The 23,657-nt window shown below is 32.0% G+C and overlaps 1 pseudogene; it reads left to right on the top strand.

Annotated features, from left to right (window-relative positions):
* Window positions 1-19,321: 19,321 nt before the first annotated feature.
* LOC145158480 (transcription factor-like protein DPB) lies at window positions 19,322-20,946 on the top strand (annotated as a pseudogene).
* Window positions 20,947-23,657: the final 2,711 nt, after the last annotated feature.

Genomic DNA, 23,657 nt, shown 5'->3' with positions numbered 1-23,657 from the left:
GGGAAGGCAAAAGATCACAACTTTCCTAGTCCATGAGGTCCATGAAGAATTTTAAACGGGTAAAAAGATGTTGGAGTCCACTCAACTCCAAGATCACCCATAAAATGTACCAAATGTGCTAAAAACCCCAAATGATAAGATCTAAAGAACTAGATAGCAAGATTGGAACTTTATACTTACAATTATCCAAAAATGTAGTGTCTTTGATGGATCTAAAATTGAAGCATCATTCCTTGAAACCAACATAACCTTATTGATCTTTAAACTTCATCAAAATAACATAAAAAACTTCCAAAAGAGGAGACAGGAGAGAGGAGAAGCTTAAATCTTGAAGGTGTAGGCTAGGGTTTCATCCAAGGGGTACTAGAGGCGATGGAGGCTGATAAAATGGACAAAAAGTCAGAACCTTATGCTTAAATACGTTGAAAACCCTAAAAGCATGGGTTTGGGCCCAACTAATTGTCGTTCCGTGGCCACACTTCGCCGTGCTGTGGCGACTATTTTCACCCAAATCCACCTTTACTTCAAACAACCATAACTTCTTTGTATCAACTCCGTTTTCGGCGATCTTTATATTCACGGAAAGGTATTGACGAGCCCTATGCTTCCATCTAGATAATTTTGGCTAAACAAATGTCAAGATAAAAACCATAATCCATGAAAGAAGTCTGAAACATCACTTTTCCCATTTTACCCATTTGACTCCAAAACACAAACCAAGGGCTTAGATCACATAACCAATATTATCAACACCCAATAAGGTCTAAAACCTATTCCATTAAATTTGAAGGCCTTTACTCGATCCATTTCTTGTCCACACTCTCGAAATAAGAAACTTTTGGAAACGAGATGTTACACTCTCCCCACTTAAATTGGATTTCGCCATCGAAATTTGTATTGGTTAGGATCTCTGAAAACAACATGAACATATTCCATAAGCTTCCTCTAACCACTTCAAAATCAAATCATTTTATAAAGAAAACTCGAGAGACCACCCGAAAACCACAGTTTCCAAACAAACAACCCAATAACTTGAAAATACTCAACCGAAACAACTATCTTTCTCTCCCTAACTGTAAGACCAAACTTCCAGAGAGAACCACTCAAACCGAGAACTCTTAAAATTAAATCTACAACTAACTCCATCAATAAACTCCTAAAACTGGGACGCATCAGTCTAAACTTCAAAAACCATACCCTAAGACTGATGATCATCCATTTGTCGTACCTACCCCTAGTTCCTGACTAGTAACACCACCAAATCATACATAAATAATACTTAAAACATACCAATAGTGAATTTCAACCGATCCCTAATCCGATAATTATTATCAAAAATCTTAAATGCACACTTGACTTCCTGACAAGTCATCATTTACCCATTCCTCCCACGAGCATAAATAAAACATTTGCATCAATATATGTAACTTTAAAAAAAACTTTTGAGCTCCAAAATTTTATGACAAAATATGTAACTCCTTAAAACATTTAGATCAAACTTTTAAAACTAATAAAATAATCATATCATTTTATCTTTTACTAAATTTGACCTAATTCAACTCATATAACAAATGATTCAAATTTTACAAATAATTCGTTTTTCATAAAAACAAGTAATTATCTTAAAATTTGACAAACGTCATGTTTTTTTTTTCCTTTTTTTTCCAACTTGAAAATAAAACATTTGCATCAATATAACAGAAAACAACTCATGGCTCTGATACCACTGTTGGGTTTTGAGCATTCTAACACTCCTATAGTGTACATGCAACCCTATAAACCTTGGATCTATGTTTTCTCTATTATACATGCAAATATTAACTATTCCAAGGTTTCATCCTAACTAGCATATTATGAAGCACCTATACTACAAAGTTCTAGTTAGATGACATACCTTTTGATGTAGCTTGATGTCTTCAAGCTTTAAGAGCTTAGCCCCAATAGTGTGGAAGCCTCAAATGGAATCACAAATCACCAAAACACCTTGGAAGAACTTGAGAGAATATGTATGCACACTAAAATCGGCCCACTCTTATTTTCACACACTTGTACCAATTTTGTGAGCCAAGGACCCCTTTATATATTATGGAGGATTAGGGTTACATCCATGTAAACCCTAATACCCATGACCTTTCATTTACATAGGATCCATGGGTTAAAAGCTCCATGGACCATCCATGAAAGCTCAGCCCAACCTAAATGAACTTGGCCCATTCCATATATATAAGAGTCCATATTTAATTAGTTCTTTTTGATCACTTAATTAATTCTAAATTAATTCTTGATCAATACTAATTAAATAATATGATTCCATATTAATATATTAGAACTTATAATATATTAATATAAATCATAAATATACTATTCTCAAAAGACTATCCATATAAATTGTGCCGGTGAAGTGCAACCCAAATGGACCATGCCGGGTCGGGTCAAGTACATACCAAATATAGTTATGGACTTAGACATTAATCCAATAGTCTCTCACTTGGATAACTCTAAAACTATTATTGAGTATGACTTCAAAACCTAACTGGCAATCGTAGCTCTTAAAGCCGCTGTCGAACTCTGACCTTGTCAATGACTTGTCCATTAGATAAGGGATCATATATTCCTCCATTCTAGATATCATATGGACTGAGACATGGATTATAATCATTCTCTCTGTCCATTTGTTGTTTCCCGATTTTCGATTTATGATGACTGACTGATTGAACAAATCAAATCAGTCCTGGCTTGGCCAAGCACTCACATGTGTCATCATTAAATCATCGAGGGGCCCACAGATATCGCTTTTATCCCGAAGGTAAAAGGAATGGATAAACTTCGACTCATAAGGCTTGTTCTACTACTTGTTGAATCATACACAAAGGCCCACAGATATCGCTTTTAGCCAAGCACTCACATGTGTCATCATTAAACTTATATGCACTGACCCTCCTGTAATGAATATGTACAAAGTCACGAAGACTTGTCAACAGTCATTATAAGGTATTCCAATGGAGATCAACTCCATGGAAACTAAGTCTCATATTCAAAGTACATTGCTTTGGACATGCTTCTTGCATTAAGTTTTCTAATCTTACACAGATAACTTCCACCTATGGAGACAACTCCATATTCTCATTTTGACTATCACTTCTGAACAAAAGATGCCTCTTTTCAGAATATGTCAATATGGTCCTTCCAAAATTAGCACTATACTTCCAACTGTCCCTGAGCAACCAATCTTTGGTAAACCTCAGATTGTCCTCGACAATTGCTTAATCATTTTAGTCATATCCAATTCTAGACCTTTTCCCTTCTTAATGCCTCTGGGCATTTGGAAAAATTTAGAAATGACAAATATTATAGCACATGCAATCGATCCTGTACCCAAAGCAAATGGTACACGATTCATGATGTCTCACATAAAGACATGATTCTAGACCAGTCTTTTGCTACAATATTTTTATTTGCCATGTTTTCAAAATTTGACTATGAAGAGGGATGCCGTAATCATAATCGAATTTTGAGAATGCAATATATAGAATTTCCTTAAGTTGAACCAATCCAACATGAATTTCATATATATATTCTTGACTAAAGATGACTAAGGTCTCAATCTAAGCCTTTAGAACTGAAATGAAGTATATCCTCTCCCTCAATTATAGCAAAACAACTTTTTCAATCCCTGCAGCCTCACGAATTGAAACTTTTGTTTTCTATAATTAACATTGCTAACTTGCAACACTAACAATAATTATCATGCTCCCACTAACATGATGATTATTAGCATAACACTTATGCTCCCACTAGCTTTGACATGTACTCAGAAATCAGCTGGACTTCTAGAAATCAATACTTTATTGACTTTCTTACCAAAGTTCAGATTTCTGATACGAGATGCTTTGATAAAACTTTATCAAAATCATACACCTTTCCTTAGATAGCATGCATGTGTGTCTAAACAATTTCAGAACTATGAAAAGGGATGCCGTAATCATAGTCTCAATGGTTTAGACCTTTTGCCACCTGCTTCAAATCTACTTGGTGGAAGTGTTTCCTCACCATTATTTTCATGAATCGGAGAGAAACCTTATGACCCTTAGATTTTATGGTGTATGTGTTCTTATCCATGTGAATCGTCAAAACCATAGTCACAAGACAAGGATAATGACAAATCCAAACTCATATGGACTGAACTTATGCAATCTTAACTTCTTGCCACCTGGCAATACAGGGCCTGCCATTGCTTCCAAGTTGTTATGCAACCAATTGAGAACTTTCAGAACTCCTGTGCAAAGCCAACTTTAACTGGAATGGGCACATAATATGTCAACACGATAGGTTATAAACCTCAAGTCGTGTGCTAGTGAAGAACCTCAGGTTTATTCTTGATTAGTTCTTGAAATTCTTTTTAGGATCTTTAAGACTTCCACTATCCTCTTGACATATAAGACTATCTTGCCAAATATTCAAGAGATAGTGCGGATTCTTTATCAAGACAAACATTTCACACAATTGGCCTTAGTTGGTCTTTGTTTTATCCAAAACATCACAACTTACCAATTTCAAATGTACAAGAGTAGGACACTTTTACTCTTACATTTGACAAGTGTTTTAAACCTTTCTTAAGATATGTCACTCAAGTTACAATCTTGGAGTATGACTCTAAGAATTGTTTTGGAACGAAGTATGACTCATCTTCCTGATCTAACCATTTCAACAATTCATAACTCCTCTTCTTAGTCATAAGAATGCACTAAGATGACCTTTAGAGGACTAATTGTGATATGATTTCTAAATCATTAAGATGATCACAAACATGATACTAAAGTACTCTCCCATCTTTTTAGATTTGAGAAACTTTTATCTTTCTGCCTAATTTGATTCTTCCCATTCGTTCTGCCATACATTGAGACTTTTCCAATGTTTCAGAATTATACTTAAACTTGTAAGTATAACCATATTTACTAAACTTTAGTAAATCAAATAGTCTTAACGAGCTTTGTGGTGGACATGACCAGTGCACAAGAATGTGTACTCGATCCCTTTAGTCCTTCACTTGACTCACACATCCATGTGAACAAGTAATTAGTCTTGATTTTCCAATGCTTGAAAGTTATCATTCATCATACTATTCAACTTGCATGATTCCAAGTTTCGGTCCAATTGAAACTTGGGCGATGAGGAACTTTCCTGATTTGGTAAATTTAGACACTGCCACAAATGAAAGAATCAAATCCATTTTCCAATATTGCTGTCAGTGGAATCATATAAGCAACAATTTTCCACAAATGCCATTGTAAGGATACTTCAAATAAATAAAATTAAACAATTTTCTTTTATTTTAAAACTTTGCGGAAAAACTTATCCTTACAATCCACATGGAAAATTGTTGTTATCTATTCCTTAGCAATATATCATAACTTCTTAAGCAACTGCTCAAAATTCCGATGCGATCGAAATCCACCTTCATGATCAGAATTAGCATATACTTCCTTTAAGATTTCTCTCTATTCTTTGATTGTTAAAACATCAACATGTGACCCAGTCACATCATGTAATGAGGATCTCAGAATAGAACTTAACAGAGTTAGATAATGGGCTCTACCTGATGTAGAGTCAAACTTATTGACTTTAACATCCTTAGGTAAATTTGGCAGCTTTGCAATCAACGCCCCTTCCTTTGGCAAAATAAACATATGGACCCTTTGGTAATGGGACTATCTCAGACTTAGCCTTTCTCTTTACCATTTGGTCAACCGGGTTGACTATGGCCAATCCCTTTCCATTGGGAAGAGAATGCTTTTTCTGGATTTCCAGTGTCACCATTGTCACTGTCCATAAAGTTTTTGGGGAGTTGATCTTCTAATCAAATTTGCTTTACTATCGTTCCAAATCATTGCTGATTCAGCAGCACCAAGCAAATAGATATGATCATTAAGGTTCATGTCATAGTCTGTTTCATAGTAGTCCCAAAGGAACTCACTATGTGACTTAGAAAGTGATTGAACCACCAACTTTCTCAAGACTTTGACACCCAACTCTCCCGGCTTGTCAACATGTGACTTCATCTCCAAGATGTGATCACACCTAGACCTTGCCTTGCCAATAGGGCTTGAGTGACCTTGAACTTGTGGGTTAGGGAGAATAATTAGAGGAGGTGGAGGAAGTGAAGTTCCAAGAGATTTGGGAAGATCATAGATGTCTGAACTAGACATCTTTTGGGAGATATTCAAGTTTAGTTGATTTAAAGTCCTTAATATAACACCCAATATGAAATATTAAGGCTAGGACCCAACAAACTATTTTATAACTTGGAAGAGGGATGCCGTAATCCAAGCTATAAAATATTTGAATGTAGGTGAATGACGATTCACCAATTTCCACCAAGATAAACGAAATGTATTATTAGGTTTTAATTGGTTTTGAAACTCCTAGATTCTTTTGAGATTCACTGAACTTTTCAATGGCATGTTTCAATCTCGAGTGTGCCCTTCAGGTTTTGTGACTGGGATGCCGAGGATCACAAAACAAGGTGTGAAGTAACCATGCAAATATACTTGGTACCCTTAATATTTACCCCTCAATCGATGTGCCGGTTAACCACACACGCTCCAACGATACTATGATAAACATTAAGTTACCGTTTGCCTACCTTGTTAAGTCCAGGTTAGTGTGTCGGTTAACCACACACGCTCCACTAACAGCTTAAACAAAGTGCAAAGTGTAATTTCATGGATTAGCACCTTATTCACATTTTCCTAAGTAACTAAGATTGGGAATTTATAAAAAGTTTAGTTACTTAGTATTTATCATTAATACTTTTAATGAAGGGAGAATTATAGTCCTTGTCCTACCTGTTCGGCTAACGACCCTCCACCGGTCAAGGAAGCGGTGAGTGAGAGTGGACACCCATTAAACTGCCATTTTATAGGCAGTAACCTTATACCCCCTTATAGACCGGCTTCGTGAATGAGGCCTACTAATGGTAAGACGACTTGCTCTTATACATATAATATATTAAACTTTTAATATTATAATAGTATAAGGGTGTATTTTAGACATTTAAAATACTTGGTGGTTTAATCTATTAATTAAACTAGACTTTTAATTTAATTAAACTCAAACCATATATTTATGGATTAATAATACTCTTTTAATTAAACATTTTAATTAACTATTAATAAAGTCCATAAGAGTTAATTTGAACTATTCAACAAAACATCATAATTCCAATTATTAAACTCAAAATTAAAACCATTTAATTAATTGTTTAAGTTATGAACCCAAGAGTTTTAGAATTCAATTTTTTTTTTCATAAAAAACTTTTCTCAAATTCCAAAACTTGAGGGCAAGTTTTGCAATTCTTGAAAACCTTTGGATTCCATAACTTATGGAATTAATGATGTTTTATGATGAAACTTTCCATGTTCCATAACTTAAGAACAAGTTATGGAATTCTTTAAAACATTAACACCAAATTTTGTAACTCCATAAAACTTTGAATCAAATTTTTTAAAAAAAAAAAACTTTCATATCCATAACTTATGGAAATTTCAAAAACCCTTAAGATCACAACTTTAAAAAAAAACTTTTGAGCTCCAAAATTTTATGACAAAATATGTAACTCCTTAAAACATTTATTAAAACATTTAGATCAAACTTTTAAAACTAATAAAATAATCATATCATTTTATCTTTTACTAAATTTGACCTAATTCAACTCATATAACAAATGATTCAAATTTTACAAATAATTCGTTTTTCATAAAACAAGTAATTATCTTAAAATTTGACAAACGTCATGTTTTTTTTTTCCTTTTTTTTCCAACTTGAAAATAAAACATTTGCATCAATATAACAGAAAACAACCCATGGCTCTAATACCACTGTTGGGTTTTGAGCATTCTAACACTCCTATGGTGTACATGCAACCCTATAAACCTTGGATCTATGTTTTCTCTATTATACATGCAAATATTAACTATTCCAAGGTTTCATCCTAACTAGCATATTATGAAGCACCTATACTACAAAGTTCTAGTTAGATGACATACCTTTTGATGTAGCTTGATGTCTTCAAGCTTTAAGAGCTTAGCCCCAATAGTGTGGAAGCCTCAATGGAATCACAAATCACCAAAATACCTTGGAAGAACTTGAGAGAATATGTATGCACACTAAAATCGGCCCACTCTTATTTTCACACACTTATACCAATTTTGTGAGCCAAGGACCCCTTTATATATTATGGAAGATTAGGGTTACATCCATGTAAACCCTAATACCCATGACCTTTCATTTACATAGGATCCATGGGTTAAAAGCTCCATGGACCATCCATGAAAGCTCAGCCCAACCTAAATGAACTTGGCACATTCCATATATATAAGAGTCCATATTTAATTAGTTCTTTTTGATCACTTAATTAATTCTAAATTAATTCTTGATCAATACTAATTAAATAATATGATTCCATATTAATATATTAGAACTTATAATATATTAATATAAATCATAAATATACTATTCTCAAAAGACTATCCATATAAATTGTGCCGGTGAAGTGCAACCCAAATGGACCATGCCGGGTCGGGTCAAGTACATACCAAATATAGTTATGGACTTAGACATTAATCCAACACTTTCCGCCATTCCATCACCGGCCTGAAGACTCGCGACCAGAACCACAGGGGTCTAAGGTACTTAACCATCAACCCACCAACTTGAAGAAACCCAATAAACATCCCTCTCAACACAATACGGGTCATACCTTTCTATGACACACAATTCCTTTCACAACACAAGTTGCTAACAACGAAAAACCAGACAAAACATGGGCGCACACAACCAGAGAATGAGATAGGCGGTTACACTCTTGTTCCAATTTGAAGGCTATAACCCAAATAAGATCCATGCTAATAATTTGAATCAAGTGTTCACATGTTATCTTACTCAGTCCACATACACCTCCCTCATGTCCATATTTGATGAATTACCACAATATACACCCCAAGGGTAACACATAACCAACCCTAGATCTCATTCATTCCTCCTTCCTCACAACCTTACCTAAAGGGTGAGGTACCAGTAGATTTAATCGAAATGACGAACCTCAACCGCTAACAAAAACATCCTCATGAATGGTCGAAACAAAGATCACACACCTTGATTGAAACTAAACAGATTCTACAAATATTTAACTAGCTCGATAAAGCTTCCAAAGTTATCCATAAATGTTGTTAAAACCCCGGGTCTGATTAATCCTAAATACCAACCCTGCTGACGTGACATGCCAAAATTTGATTCTACGGAGATCTAAAGTTACGCCTGAAAACTAGTAACACCGCTCCAACATACGAACTCCCAATAACCAAGGACAAATGTCAAACCCGAGTCTGCTATAAACAATACTTCTATAACCAACAATTAAGGGTAAACATACCTAGAAGCCAAAATATACAACATACATAACTTGATGTTAAGCTGATGCATCCATTACACTTCAACTGATACAACTCGAAACTTCCAAAGTACCTCCGCTATTGATAATGAATGAAATGGACAACGATCGAGAATGCATTGACAACTAATCCAATGATCCAATACACTACTGAACAACATGCATGTGGAACTAATCATACCAATTCTTAAGCAGATTGACCAATAAATAAGGACCCTTCCTAGACTATAGATAGCAATCTATACAACGAGCTGACAAATCACTCAACAACCGATACTTAACCCGAGCGACCCAAATGCCTCTTCAACTATTCTTTAATGTTCAGGAAAGGAACCACTATCTACAACGAGCATCTTGTCCAATAGATTCCTTTTGCGAAGACAACTCTTGCATTCCTGAACACATACATCTGATGGCAATTTGCTATGTACCCCCGTCTTGACCAAATTTTGAACCAAAGTCTCGCATACCCAAACCTCAGATTCATGTGACCCATTATTGCGAAAACCCATACAATTGAATATCTTGATGATCCTCCAAGAAGAATACCTAACTCTCCCCCTCTTAGGGTTTGAACTACCACTAACTGGCATTGTAAACATACCAAATCTCAAACCGGCTCACCCAGATAGATACCATCCATGACTCTTGGAATGTATAACACAACGCAAGATGATCTTTTAGATAAAGACCAACCAATCTCAAAGAGATTCCGAATCTCATACGGAGACCCCGAGAACTTCCCAAGCATAACCACTCCTATCATTAAGAATCCTACACAGATGCACAAGCAATAATTCTGACAGTCCATTCATAGCACCAATCCTACGCAGATGGCACCCACCAAGATTTCTACCTTAGAAACTAGCTTACACGTTTTAATTCCTTAATAATTTAATCCCAAAACATGCTTCATCAAGTTTAATCAGCCTTATGCCCAAGTTTCCCAAACTTGACAAAAATAGTCATTCATCTCTAAAATCTTAATTTTAATCCTAAGATGTCGTTCTTATAATCTTGAATATTTTAGATTCAGTAATACCTATTTATTTCATTTGTTTTAATTTAATTAGTATTCATAATTTTAATTCTAGTAAAAATGAAAAAAAAAACTTTACAGGCCCCACATGCAGATGTTACATATACCACCCACCATCTTATTGACCATCAACATGTCATACAAAATCACCACCTTTCTGATCAGCATAATCAAACAATTTCCCAACAAATTGACAAATATCTTGTATTAACACTCAATTAAGCTAATGAGGTAATAATCTTTTAACAAAAGTGAATCCTTTTTTGGGGATCAATGCAAATAAGATGAATTATATCTCATATGAAATAATAACGATTAAGCTAATCAGGTGATAATGTTTCACAAAAAGTGCATCCAATATCTTTTTAGGGTCATCGTAATGAAAACCAAATTACTCCCCCAAGGATTTACAATCAAATCCTAGAAAGCCTTCACGAAAGTGACGATGCATGACTCTAAAAGGTCCCAATACCATATGAAAAACTGAAATGTAAACACATTAGGTCTTAATGATTTATCCCCACCATGACTCCAAATTGCTTACTTTATTTCCATCACTGAGAAAGTCAATATTATGCTTAGAAAGTTGTTGGAAAGTTCCCCTTTTCGTCCTCAATATTGAAGTGCGGTTAGTAGAATACTCACCATGTCAATGTCAATTTTCACATTGCCGGCCCAAAGATAGTTCAAAGTATGCCCATGAACAAGGTCCACTAAATCATCGAACCCAAATTTTTTTTAGCATATATATTAGATTAGGTTGAGTTTAGGCCCAAATCTAAATTAGGTTAATATATTTTATACGTTTCTTTCACCTACGTGCATCATCAGTCATTCTTGACAGCAACAGTCACAATGTTTGTGATAAAATCAGTCAATTACAGAGGTTGGGATCTCAGTTGATTGAGCGGGAAACAAAAATTAGACTAAAATTTGATGAAAAGAAAAAAAACTCTTTGGTTCTAATAATGATTACTGAATCGTCTCCCATTCTTGATAGCAACGATCACAATGTTTGTAATAAAATCAGTCAATTACAGAGGTTGGGATTTCTTTCTTGCTCCTTCTCGAGAATAAGAACAAAAGCTACATGTTTCAATTTCTTTTGTATTCCTTCTCGAAAATCGGAAGCAACAATCGTGTAACCTTCTTGAAAAAAAGCTTTGTGTTGTTACAATCTTACAATCGTTCGTATATAGAAGAGTTTCTCAAAAATTAGATTTCAGAACTTACATTTTCGAAGTCGTTAGGTAATCAGAAGCAACAATCTGGTTCATTTTTTCAATCTTCATTCTCGAATATCAGAAGCAACAATCTGGTTTTTTTTTCTAGGTTTTTTTTGGTATAAAGTTGCTGATTAATTGATTTGTTTGAAGGGACACACAAATCAAATTTGAAAATCATGAACATGAATCAAATTCTGATTTTTCAAGGTAAAAACAAATCAGATTCCTTTTTTTCCTTATAGTTTTTTATGATTTGTATTTATGAATTTTGGTATGTTTCTTATTTCTATTTCTCATAAGATTCTCAAAAATCTGATTATTGAAAGAACATACAAATCAGTTTCGAAAATTAGAAAGACCAAAGTTACAAGAATGAATTTATGGTTTTTAAGGTACATGAAAATCAAATTATGTTTTCATTCTTTTTTGTTTGTTTATGCTTTGTATTTCTGATAATTCTTGTATGTACTTCTTATAATTGATAAGCTACTCAAAAATTAGATTCTCTTTCTTTTCCATATTTTGTTCGCTTATGATTTGCATTTCTGATATGTTTCTTATTTCTATTTCTCATAAGCTTTTCGAAAATCTGATTATTGAAATAATATACAAATCAATTTCAAAAATCAGAAAGACCAAAGTTACAAGGAAATCAATTTCTGGTTTTTTAAGGAACACGAAAATCAAATTATGTTTTTTTTTTGAAAATTAATTTCTGGTTTTTTAAGTTACATGAAAATCAAATTATGTTTCATTCTTTTGTTGTTTGTTTATGATTTGTATTTGCTTCTAATTTTAATTTCTATTAATGTAATATAATTTGCTGATTTCATTTATGTTTTTCTTTTATAGTTTGTTATACTTTACTACTTGAGTTTGAGAATTAAGAACCAAGAAAAGATCCCCAAATCGAAAATAAGATTGTTTCTTTCCTTTCTCTAATTTAGGATGCCTCGTGGATTTAAAAAATATGAATCTGGATGTGAAAAACATAAAAAGAAACAGAAAATTGAAGAAGATAATAAAAACAAAAAAAAAGATCTATGGAAAATGGATCGAAGATTTTGAAGTTTTTTCAAATCGAAGATTTTTCCAAATTGCATTTGAAGAAAGAAGTTTTTGCAAATTAAAGATTTTGAAGTCCTACTTGCGATCTACAATGACTCAAAAACAACTTAATAGATAAAACTTAACGACGATTGAGAGAAACCTTTTGGATAAAGTTACTTATGAAAATGCTATAGAAAAAGTTTATTTCAACGAATATTAGAATGATGGTTGTTTTTAAGTAAACGCGATATTTTTGTGTATTATTTTGAATGAAATTTTAATTTATGTATTTTGCAAGTAAAAACTGAAAAATTAAATTGTTTTGCTTAAATTTTTAAAATGTTCAAGTTTTAGGGCATTTTTTTGTTAAATTGCACAATGCCTTCAAATTCTCCCGGCCGGCCCTAAATTTTCACACAACACACCAAATTGCAAAGTGTCTACACTTTCGATTTATCATTCCATGGAAGAATCTATAATTTATTAATTTTCATCCTCCACAACAACCCTTGTTATGTCATGAAAACTAATTTATTTAAACAAAGGGTCATGTTCAACGCAGAACATTGTTTCCAATTGTTACATTGGAATCTCACCGGTGAATCAAACATTTTATAGTTCTCCAATGAAATAGTGCATATGTAAGCCTAAATTATGAACACGTAAGAATCGAGTAAATATGAAATGCTTACCGATCTTAATACATGATTGAGAAATAAACATTTTTTTGCCATAATTTGGTGTTTAGACAACAACCCATAAGTCATGTGTCCCAATCTGATGAGGGAATACCATGATGAATATCATATTATAAGTACGATCTAAATCCTCGTAGTTATGCTTCAGTTCATTAAAAGGTGGTCCTAACATGTTAAAGATACCTCCTATAACCCTTTTTTTCGTCTACTTAACTCCGTCCAGCCTCCACCATGATTATCCGACATAATAATGAAGAAAATGAAATACATAAAGGGATAATGACTTGAAAAGGTAACGAACTTTCGACTTTGTTCACATTTAGTCACTAAACTTTTTTTCGTTATCTATTTGTCATTGAACTATTGAAACTGTTCATATTTTACCCTTATGACCGGTTGTTACCGGTCATAAGGGTAAAATGTGAACAGTTTCAATAGTTCAGTGGCAAATAGATAACGAAAAAAAGTTTAGTGACTAAATGTGAACAAAATCGAAAGTTCGTTTCCCTCTAAAAAAGTTCAATGACTAAATGTAAACAAACTTCCTCTTGTATTATGTTTTAGCAAATTATTTATTTTTGTTAAATTGTAGTAACATTTGTTGATGAAGAAATCTATTAAATAAAAAAAAACCAAAACCCCGAAAAATATATTAAAAAAAAACGAAAAACCGAAACCGAAATAAAAACCAATGGTTTGGTATTTTCCAATATAAAAAATCACAATTTTCCAATCCGATTTTGGTTTTACAAAAATTCAACTTTTGGATTTCTATATCTAAATCTCTCCCCCTTTTTATAATCAAAAAATGATTATAAAACCAAAAAGGAAATGAGAAAGCGCTCAATTCGGAATTTTTCTATCCAAAACTCCCCCTTGTGACATGAGAGATAGAGAGAGAGACATTTAAACACCTCTATATAAGGTGAGTTCATACCACATGTAGAGGTGTGTGCTTGAGAGATGTAACATTGAGAGTGTTAGTGTGTGTTAATTATGTAGATTTAGATCTAGATCCTTTTTGTAAACACCTTTCATAATCGAATGCATCTCTTAAACACCCAAATCACCGTGTTCTTTGTGTGTTCTTTAATTCCGCATGTCAAACCAATGGTCATAATTCACATCAGTGAGAATGATTCATTTTTTTGTAAAACCAAAATCAGATTGGAAATTTTGATTTTTTTTTTTTGGAAAATGCCAAACCATTGGTTTTTTATTTCTGTTTCGGTTTTTCGTTTTTTTTAATATATTTTCGGGGTTTTGTTTTTTTATTTAATATATTTCTTCATCAACAAATGTTGCTAGAATTTAACAAAAATAAATAATTTGCTAAAACATAATACAATAGGAAGTTTGTTCACATTTAGTCATTGAACTTTTTGGAGGGAAATGAACTTTCGATTTTGTTGACATTTAGTCACTAAATTTTTTTTCATTATCTATTTGCCACTGAACTATTGAAACTGTTCACATTTTACCTTTATGACCGGTAACAACCGGTCATAAAGGTAAAATGTGAACAGTTTCAATAGTTCAGTGACAAATAAATAACGAAAAAAAGTTTAGTGACTAAATATGAACAAAATCGAAAGTTTGTTACCCTTTCAAGTCATTATCCCATACATAAATTACCTAATCGCACCGGATGCATATTGGATTATGATCCCCCAACTGCGGCAAAAGAAATTAAGCGGTCATAAGTCACCATACCAATAATGCAATCCACCAATTACACAAGAAATAAGAAAGAAATCGTAATACAATCCCCTGGTCGATAGCTACCTGAATGCCTAGACCAAGACTTTGAAAGAGAGCTAAATGAAATGTAGGAGCTGCTGTTTTTTTATTTTTTTATTTTTTTATTTTTTTATTTTTTTATTTTTTTTTGATGAGGTACCACATATGTGTATGTGTATGTAGAAGAAGATGTATACTAGCAACTTGTAAAAAGAAGATTATTTGTTTTTTTTTTTAAGTCTACATCATGCATAAATGATATTAAACCATATTAATCGATGAAGCAAACAAACTATATGCACATACACATATTAACCAAACTGATTTTTAAATGATATCTAACAATAGTGGTGGTGGTGACATCATGGTAGTAGAGGTGGAAAATCACTGAAGAAGACAACATACAAGAAATACGGTTGATTTTTTTATTTTTTTATTTTTATTTTTTTTAGTTAGAAGGTCTGTTCTATATTTTCTACAAGAGGTTGTGCAAACCTAATCAGGTCTATAGTCTTTTATAAACGGAAGTTTTAACTTCAGAAAAAATATACTCCGACTATAAACAAAAATATTAGAGAAACATTTAAAAGAAAAAACAAAACAAACATGTATTTACATCACCTTAATCACCTTAGAAAATTAACTAACATGTATTTTATTTTAAGTCGGTCGAGTACTTTTATCTCTCTTAAAGAAATTATTTTCAAGACTCTAACATGTATTATGTATACCTCATTTTTCATGCCACTTTTTCTCTCTTTTTGGCTGGTGCTATTTTATCTGAAAAACCATATTGATGACACCTAAAATCTTTGAGATATCACTATTTTACATGTGCATGAAAACAAACTGAATGGCGAATGCTATAAATTGTGTTACTGGTGAAAAAACATACGAATTTCAATTTCCATATTCTTTTTCTTTTTACCATGATGAATAATGACGACTCCTCACAATACACGTTACCAAGTTTCAAATCAAATGTTATTACTTTTTAGTTAGGATATATTTTTTAATTTCTTTAGCAAACGTATGTGGCCTGTACCTTTTTACGTGTATAATAACGTATGTGCATTATTTTATTTTAATATGAATTGATGATCAATGTACCCTAGAAAATTTGATGTTTTATATTTATTATATTGTCGCAAACATATGGGTCACGGAAAGAAGTTCGTTAATTTTTTAGTCTTATTTTTTCTATGAAAATATACAAGCAGTTGATACGAGCAAGATTTGAATTAAGTTCATTGTCTTTTCTATCAATTTAATACTAAAAGAAATCATATTTAGTTTAATTTGTTAAATAACCTATTTTTTGTAGTTAAAAGTACAATGAAGAAAAACTAGCATATACTTATATAATAATGTATTAGTGTGATACCCATCCGACAACCAGTTTGACCGATATAAAAACACTGGATCAAATTTTTTTTTTATACCGTCCTACTTTCATTTGTTCATATTATAGCATTGTAGTACTTCCCAATTATAGATATACGTCAAATCTTTTGTTTTTTTCAAACTATGTTTTTGAAAATAAAAATATTTTAAAATAATTGACATTCATAGTGTTAATTAAAATTTTTTACTTTAAATTTAAATAATTTTTTTACGCAAAAAATAGAACCATGAATTCATTTTTTAATTGGTCACATGTTAAAAAAATGTAATTAATTTTATCTATTTTCTTATTTATTCTAAAGATTGGATTTATTTTTAACTATTAAACTCTCCAAATTACCCGTAATTGAATGAAATGGTAATCTTAAAATAAATTGATACAAAAATAGGAAGACATTTATTTTATTCACCTATTTTAATTTTAAATAATAATAAGATACAATTTATATTAATAAGTAAGTTCAAAACAAAATTACATTATATTTAAAACAGGATTCAAAATTGAATCTGATATGGAAAAACACAAAGTGTTAGAGCTTTTAAATTGAATATGGTAACCATCTATTCAATTAGAGGTATAATAATATAATATAGTATATCCTTATTAATTAGGAAGATAAGGGTAAGTTGATAATTTAACTTTTTGGTTAAATGAAAGGAAGATAAGATATGTGACAAAAATTGATTTTTTTATTATAATAGATATAATAGATAGATAGATAAAAGATAGAAGAGAAGAGACGTACAACCATCCTCAAAGCTTATAAACTTGTTAATCGTGAAAAACTTTATTTTAGAGCTTGGTTGTTTAATACGGATATTATCGCAAATTATGTACATCCACAAATTTTGATGTTGAATTTTAAATGAGAAAATGATTTATAGTAAAAAAAATGGTATGCTATTATTGCAAATGCCCAATACATTTTGTAACTAAATTGGGCTTCTTTCAGTCCAATGCTCTTTTCTGTCCAATCAGCAGTGTCCACTACCGCTTTTTTAGGCTGTTTACGTTTTTATCATATTATTTCATCACATAAGTACAGTTTGTCATAAGATTTGTCTTTCAAATTAAATTATAGAACTCTAATTTTGAGATAAAGGTTGTAAGTTTTTGAACCTATAAATAATGGTGCTAGTTAGAATTTTGTGATTTCTAGCCATGTTTGGCTCACAGTACCACTACCATTCAACTTAAGGCACCAAAACTTTGTAAAAGTTTTCAACTTCGGACATAGCATTTAAATATTTAAAATCTAGACAATTATTGCCAATGTCTTGAACATTTTGGGGTATATTTATATTCAATATTACAAAGACCTTGTAAATGTGTGGGTTGTATAATTAGGGCTGTAAACGAACTAAACGTTCGGCGAACCGTTCGTGAACTGTTCGTCGGGAAGTTCGTTTATGTTCGTTTATTTAATAAACGAGCGAACATGAACACAAATTCTCGTTCGTTTAGTTAAACGAACGAACATGAAAAATGGTCTCGTTCGTTCATTTACGTTCGTGAACGTTCGTTTATGTTGTTCGTTTACGTTCGTTTATGTTCGTTCGTTTAAGTTTTTTTATGTTCATATATTTTCAATTGTTTTTTTATTACATTACTATATTATAGTTCGTTTATATTCATATATGTTCAATTGTGTTTGTTTATATTTGTTCGTTTATGTTCGTTCGTTTATGTTCGTTTAGCATGTTCACGAACATAAACGAACGAACATGAATAAGACAATTTGTTAAACGAACGAACATGAACAAGAAAACTCCGTTCGTTTATCCGTTCGTGTTCGTTCGATTGTTCGGCTAGCTTAAACGAACGAACATGAACAAGCCTTTGTTCGTGTTCGGTTCGTTTACAGCCCTATGTATAATTGATCATAGTTTAGGGACCATTTTTGTAAATAAATAATAAACTAATATGAGTATATGACATAACGTTAAGAATCTCAAACGGTCAATATCCCTTCTCTTAGGTGAAAAGGAATGAGGTAAAATAAGTAGATATCATAAATAGAAATAATCCTACAAGTCACAAGAGTATTATATCTATCAAACTAGTGGTGTGTGAGCGTGTGAGGTTGTTAATTTTGGATGTCATTTGTCCATCTGCGTGCCCATAAAAGGTATAATATAACGAATCTTTAAATAAGATAACTTTTGAAGGAACTAGAATAAATTATTAGGGGAGTAGAATTCCAAGATATCGAGCAGAAAGATGCAAAACTTTATCTTCACTATTTTTCATTCTTCAAATTTGTTAATTTGTAAAATTGTTCCCTTTATGTCATTAGATGTGTTCGAGTTTCTGTTATGTAACATATCTAAATTAAGCCTAGAGTTTTTGTACTGTATAGTGAAAATATTTTTTTAAATAAAATAAAACAAATAATTACGTAATTAATGAAAATAATAAAATAAAAAGAAAGGTTTATAAATATTTATGGGAAATAGTCAATCTAGAAGAGAAATGACTAAATTTGACAGCATTATCAAACCTAAGGGTTGGAATTGAAAACATTTTCAACTCACTTGCTAAAATGATGGTTAAGTGAACCTCCGACGGAATGAACGAATCAGAGATAAATAATAAATAAATAAATAAATAAAAATTGAACAACCAAATACTTTTAATACCGAACCATTAAGAGGCTGCATCTTAATGATTCCATTAAAATACTTACCAAAGAGTCTATATTATTTACATATACAAATGGAAGAAAGGTAATTCTTTATTATGTAATGAACACCAAATATATGAAAATGTTGATATAGCAAACTAGTGGCCTTCTAATTGTTTCTCAAAAAAACTTGTCCTGTTTTCCCCATGAGGCTACCAAGCACATATGTTCATCTTCTAAAAAATACAAAAAAATAGTTAGTTTATAATGGAAATCCAAAATATAATCAATCACAACAATTCACCCATTTAACTAATAAAATCAGAGGGGATAAAAATGGTAGAGGACTCAGGCAATTTAGCTTAAAAGGTTTGTAATAAATGTCTTGTTTTTTATTAAACAAGCATAACACAATTCTCATATCTACAAAGCTTTTCAATTCGATTCATGTTTACTTTGATTTTGATATAACTAGTGTGCAAGAAAGTTGAAAGCAAGGGAAGAACCACATATAATGAGGTTAGTAGATTCAGTTATTTGTTCTTCTACTTTCGTTCACCTGTTCTTTTGTTAACCATGAACTCAAATTGAGATCAAACAAAGCAACAATTCCATTCCAGATTACTAAGAATGGAAAGTTGAATTCCAGGTTGCAGATGAACTTGTGGCTGAATTTTCAGACCCTAACAATGGTGTTCAAGCTTCTGGCCAGCCTCATGTATGTCCCAAACCTATCACATGAAATTTATTTATTTATTTATTGTACTTAAATGGTTACAACAGCATCAATATGATGAGAAGAACATTCGTAGAAGGGTTTATGATGCACTAAATGTTCTAATGGCTATGGATATTATTTCTAAAGATAAAAAGGAAGGGTTTGCCTCACACTACCCCTAACCATATTCAAGAGCTAAAGGTCTTTTCTCATTTTATGTTAATTATGGGAATATCACTAAATAATTACCAATCACTCTTAATTTGTTTATGTTTATCTGAAAAATACAGAGTGAGAGGCTTGCTATACGAAACAGATTTGAGATGAAATCAGCATATTTACAAGAATTGGAGGATCAAGTGAGAATGATTGTAGTCACTCTCAATATTTCTTTTACAAAATTGTGTCAGGAATGAGGACTGAGTTCCTTTGTGCACTAACTTTCCCTTTTTACCCTCACAAAGTATGTAGCTGTAAAGAATCTGATACAACACAATCAGCAATTATATGGTTCCAAAATTGCTCCACCCGGTGGTTTCGCTTTACCTTTTGTACTCGTACAGGTACCAGCTGTTTGTTTGACACATTTTTTTTTTTTTACATTATTAAAATTTTCTGAAATTACGTTTTTGCCCCTTTGTAGACTCACTCTCATGCGGAAGTCGAGATTGAAATGTCGGAAAATACGCAACTCGTCCATTTTGACTTCAATGGGTAAGTAAGTAAATTTGGCTATTTGGACCTGAATGGTTGACTTTTCTTTGACTTGAATTCATTATTAACCTAATTGTTTTTGCATATAATTGAAGCACCCCGTTTGAACTACATTATGACAATTATGTACTCAAGGAAATGAAGTTATGTGGTCGATCAAAAGGAGGTGATGACATGGCAAAGGGTGGGTCTGTGGATGACATGGCAATCGGTGGGACCACCATACCATCCAATAGACCTCCCCTTCCTGGTAAACTCAAGGCTCGTGGCAAGCGTGAACATTAGTCACTAATATAGTAACATCCCCTCACATTTGTAAATTGACGGCTCTATTCACTTGTGGGATTAGTTTTTATTTATTTTTAGTCTTTTTTTGACTTTCAACCATGTTGAAGCATGTCATTACGTATTGTGGTTTAACTACAGGGGGATTATTAGATTTGGAACTGAAAAATCCGAAAACCAAATTGAACCGAAACCGATTTCAGACCAAATCATATTCAAATTCGGTTTTTGGTTTGGTCCGAGACCAAACCTAATTTTGTATTTGGTATTTGGTTTGTGTTTTAGTCTCATGAATCATGAAGTATAGACCAAACCGAAGCGAAAAAATAAATTGCATTAAATAATTAATTAAAAATATATTTTATATTTTATATATTAAATAAAAATGTTACATAATCAATGTAAATAAATGACATTTTAGCCCTTTCGGTTTCCAAACCAAATTGGAATTTAGTTTTCGGTTTGGCCTAGAGGAATTTAAATTCGGTTTTCGATTTGGACCAAATAATTTCAAACCGAAGAAACCAACGAACCCATAAACTGAATCGATTCTTACCCCTAGATAGCACCCTGCACAACGCTGCAAAAATTTTTGTGTATGTAAGAATATGCAAAACATAATTTATAGTAGGGTTATATTTAATTATAAATAAGAGTGCACATGAAAACGGATATGTAAAGTTATTTTTTTACATGTTTTTACAATTCTAACTCTACATGAAAACAAATATGTATATTATTGAGAATCGTTTTGTAAAAGATAATAATACTAGATTTGAATTATGGAAAGATTAAAATGTCTATTAATTATGAAAAATTAAAAAGAATTAGGATGCCATAAAGATTATTTAAAGCTGTTAAAAGTTTAATAAAACTAGTAAAAAAGCTCCGCATTCGTCCTGGGTATTTTTTTTGTTTTGTGTTATAGTCAGGATTTTACTTTTACCTTTTTTCCCATTAAAGCATTGTACTTTGAAAGGTTTATAAAATTTAGACAAAATAGTAGGCTGTTAAAACCTTTTTTTTTCAAAAACTAAAATTGCAGAATAGTCCTTCCAAAACCAAGAAATTGAATGGAATAGATTTTTCATAAGGTTAATACATTGCCCAAATACATTGATAATAAAACTATTACACTCATTAGCAAGTCCATTAAACACGTTGATGTGGAGATGTGTTGGCTCATGTCTTCATGGGTCATAACTGTGATTCAAATGGGATGTTCCACTAAATACATAGATGTTTTAAAGTACAATGCTAAAATAAGGAAAAATTGAAGTGGGATGCTATAATAAAGAATATTAAAGACAGTCGAAGGGGACCTTATTAGACCCCTATAGAATCTTGCTTTTCTTGGAACTTGTTTCTCCAATCTTTTAGAAGATTGGTTAAAGTATTTCGCAAGTTACTGAAATGAAAAATAATCATCAAACAATCAAACATAACATAAAACTTTCCATAGTGATCATTGTAGGGAAAAAATTTTTGGTAAATATATAGTCGTAAAAAGATGATAAAACAATGCTACAAAAAAACGATTAAAGAGTGTGATAACTTGGTGGCATTCTTTATTTTATCTCATGGACATTCTTTTCCTAATTGGTGCTTATGTTTAGCCGATTAAGTAGTTGGTTTACACACTTGTACATGAATTTCCAGCCAGCTTATGCCACACATGAAGAACCTATAGTCATATTACTTCAAAGAAAGACCAAAAACGTTACAAAACCTCAAATAAGGAACAAAATTGCAAAAAAACAGTTATTATTACGGACAAAAACTGTATTTTAATCTGAGAACTAATTAGAAACTGTCAAGAAAATAAACCTGAGCATACACCCGAGAATTTCAATCCTGTTTTTCAGAGACGTTGGATTTGAGGAGATGATAGTTTGTTTTATTTACTTCTTTTATATAGTTTATTTTAATGTTTTTAGCATTTCTTTTATTGTTTTTGCATTGAATATTCTATTCTTTCCTTATCTTGGATCGTATCTGGTACTTTTATATTTTGCATAAGGTGTTTTGTAGGTTTTTAGAGTCTCGTTGTGGTTGCAGATTAGTTTGTTGTTGGGCTTAGTGGGCTTGCAAGGAGTTATTGGGCTTTGTGGATCCATTTTGGAAGAATTGGGCTTGGTGTGTTGAAGATTTGGATGAAATGGGCTTATGAAGATGGGTTATGGACTCTTAAAGATGGGCTTAGACTATCCATATTGAAGTTTGAAGATGATTGTACTTTGAAAGGTTTATAAAACTGAGACAAAATAGTAGGTTGTTAAAACCTTTTTTTTTCAAAAACAAAAATTGCAGAATAGTCCTTCCAAAACCAAGAAATTGAATGGAATAGATTTTTCATAAGGTTAATACATTGCCCAAATACATTGATAATAAAACTATTACATTCATAACATTAGCAAGTCCACTAAACACGTTGATGTGGAGATGCGTTAGCTCATGTCTTCATGGGTCGTAACTGTGATTCAAATGGGATGTTCCACTAAATACATAGATGTTTCAAAGTACAATGCTAAAATAAGGAAAAAATGAAGTGGGATGCTATAATAAAGAAAATTAAAGACAGCCGAAGGGGACCTTATTAGAACTTTATAGAATCTTGCTTTTCTTGGAACTTGTTTCTCCAATCTTTTAGAAGATTGGTTAAAGTATTTCGCAAGTTACTGAAATGAAAAATAATCATCAAACAATCAAAC

This window comes from Lactuca virosa, chromosome 2 (genome assembly GCF_052849685.1).
Source record: "Lactuca virosa cultivar CGN04683 chromosome 2, Lactuca_virosa_CGN04683_v6, whole genome shotgun sequence".
Classification (NCBI taxonomy): domain Eukaryota; kingdom Viridiplantae; phylum Streptophyta; class Magnoliopsida; order Asterales; family Asteraceae; genus Lactuca; species Lactuca virosa.
This window is presented reverse-complemented; position numbering and strand designations above follow the sequence as displayed.